Source organism: Nuphar pumila, chromosome 17 (genome assembly GCF_984573655.1).
Source record: "Nuphar pumila chromosome 17, dmNupPumi1.hap1.1, whole genome shotgun sequence".
Classification (NCBI taxonomy): Eukaryota; Viridiplantae; Streptophyta; class Magnoliopsida; order Nymphaeales; family Nymphaeaceae; genus Nuphar; species Nuphar pumila.
In genome coordinates, this window is record NC_143265.1 from 29379438 (window position 1) to 29382465 (window position 3028).

Consider the following 3028-nt stretch of genomic DNA (forward strand, 5'->3'; position numbering starts at 1 on the left):
CAACAACTTGTATCTCGTTATGCCATCCACCTTGAAAAACTAGATGTTATACATTTATATCCTTAATTTGTTTGAAAAATTACATGCCCTTCGCATGCATGTTATGAACTTTTATATTGCCAATTGTTTAGAAGAATTTGATGTTCACCTCGTGATGATCCTCAACAGATATTGCCTAATATAAATGGACATTCTCCACACATTTCTTATCATCGTTTGAAGCATTGCTTCTTCGATGGCTATTTCATTCATCAACTGTTGCTTGAAGATCACTTCAAACTACTTGTTTAACTTTGTCACATAGTATGATGAAAATAATTAAGTAAACACCGCTATTACATAACACAGTCTATATCATCATAATCTAGAACAAGTATAGTTATTTTCTAGTTTTCTATGTCTGCGGGATAACTATATTGAAAGCTCATATACTCTTTGGCATATCCAATTTTATAAGACATTAAAAGCATAAATTCTTTAAGGCTACAATTTTTTACATTATTATAGATCTCCAAAGAAGATTATCAATGATATATTCAATTAACACAACTGCTTACACCAACCAAGGTTGTTGTCTCACACTAAAAATCAATCAGTTCAACCCTAACCCCGTTACCTCAATTAAATGCATGTATTAACAAAATAACCATAAATTTATAACTCGATGTCAAATATTAAATAAAATATAAGAAAAGAAACATAAATAATCTACGATAACAATCAAACACAAATACTACAAAATCAACAAATATATGTCTATAAAAAAACCTTAATCTAGCAAAAAACATATAAAACTCATATTTTGTCCTAGTTTTTTGGGCCAAAAGAAGGGAAAAGTTGACCAAAAAGTTGTTGCAACCTCACTAGAATGCTATAAGATGAAATCCCCAAGAATTATTATAAAGAGAGAAAAAATGGTTAGAGTTCTAAAGGAAAAAGGGTTAGCATTTTAACGAGAAAAAAAAGAACCGCCAATGACTTATAAATCAATCGAAAAGCATGCAAAGGTAAGAACATTCACAAAATAACATTTTTATGTTAAAATATATTGACATTACATTAACATAAGGTTCATAACACATATTTGCAAAATTTACACCATACATTTGCAAATGCCAGAGTTTATATGAGTTCTTAGTTAAAGGAGATTCATATGGTATCTTCACAAAGGTTGATGTCCATAAATGTGTGATGCATACCTACAATAAAAAAATATGCGAAGGTAAGAACATTTACAATACATATTTGCAAATGTCAGACACACATTTGCAGATGTATGTTCAGACTTTAAATGAGTTTTTAGTTAAAGAAGGTTTGCAAGGTATCTGCACAAAGGTTATGATATTGGCAAATATGTGATGCAAACCTAACGAGCTTGAATTGAAAAACATGCGAAGGTAAGGACATTCACAACATACTTTTGTGAATGCACATCCTAACTTTAAGCAAGTTTTTAGTTAAAAGAGGTTTGAATGACATCATCTCGAATGTTAGGACTGTAAATGTATGGAGTCAACGTACCGAGCTCAAACTTTTAAATTCTAGAAAGTTTACATCGGGCTTACAAATCTCAAAATATCTACACATTTCATATGAGAATCTCCTTTGTTGGGATTCAAGTTAGCCATGTTCACAAATACTTTATGCAAATCTTATCAAGTCTGCCAAATATTCATGCAAATCTCCTTTTTATTAAGATGTTGTGACCTTTGGACGACCTAAGTGTCTATTGCACCATTTTACAACAACAGTATGATCTTTTTTTGTTTATTTCTTTGTGATCACGTTCTCCCGAGGATGCAAATTGATCATTTGGGCGCCATTGCTGTGTTTTCTCAGTGGATTCGAATACTCATTTTGGCTTCAGCAACCATTGTGATGCTCCAAATTGTTTGTACCATTCTGCCATGATGATTCAGGAGGATCATCCAACTGTTCATCAGAAAGGTGGTGAGTCTATGGTGACGGATAGGCCTTAGTCCAACTATGAACACCCAATTACATGAAATTATGAACTATACTTCAAAAAAGTTGGTTACTGGCCGAGTAATTGAGTTTGAATTGCCAACCGGCCTAGGTCAATGATCGAGTTTTGACCTACCGAACTGATGCAGACGAACTTTGGTTAAGTTCATTCTCGGGATTTCTTGCCAACTGACAATTATATATATATATATATATATATATATATAAGAGTACTTAATGAAACGTGCTAAATGAGTTTTTCAGGAAATTTTAGTTTTATTTTTATACACTTGATTTTGTAAGGATCAGCTCTTGAAGGCTCATATCGGTGGTTCTGAGTCTATCCTGCCTAACTTACCCCCGCATCTCGAAGAAGACGGTAAGAGATTGATACACGTACCTCAGGCCTTCTACGATGAGAAAATGAAGAAATTTTCGCACTCTTGGTGTGTAAGTGGGATACCCATTCGATGGAGCATGAATTCTATGTCTCTGAACTGTGTAAGCGCTGCAACCTCAAATAAAATCGAAGCCTGTTTTTTCATCGTTGCCGGATAGTGAGTTTCTGGTTCGATTTGATAATGAAGATGATTTACTGTCTGTGTTGGGTAGAGGGCGTTGAACATTAGCCGGAAGGATGTTGTTGATGGAAAGGTGGGATGGTGTGGGCATCCCGAAGTTTCATGGGCTTCGATCTCTACCATATGGGTTCGGGGCTTTGGCTCACCTCCTGCAGTCAGTTTGGTCCAACGATGGCTTCTTTTTTATAGTCGAAGCCCTGGATGGGAAGTTGATTGCTGCTTACGAGAGAACGACTTCTTAAGCTCGCTATCACTTTGCGTGAGTCATTTAGTGGGGACTCGAGATTAGAATATGAATCTTCTACACGGGCTTGTGGAGTTTGTCAATCTCTGTCACTCAACGGACCGCTGCCCACGGTCTAAACCAAAGACGAATCCAGTGCATAAGCCTAGTGTTGACGGCAATGGGCAAGAATCTAAGAAGAGGAAGAGTTCCAAAGTGTGGGTCCCTAAGGTGGCGAGTAATGAATCTTCTACACGGG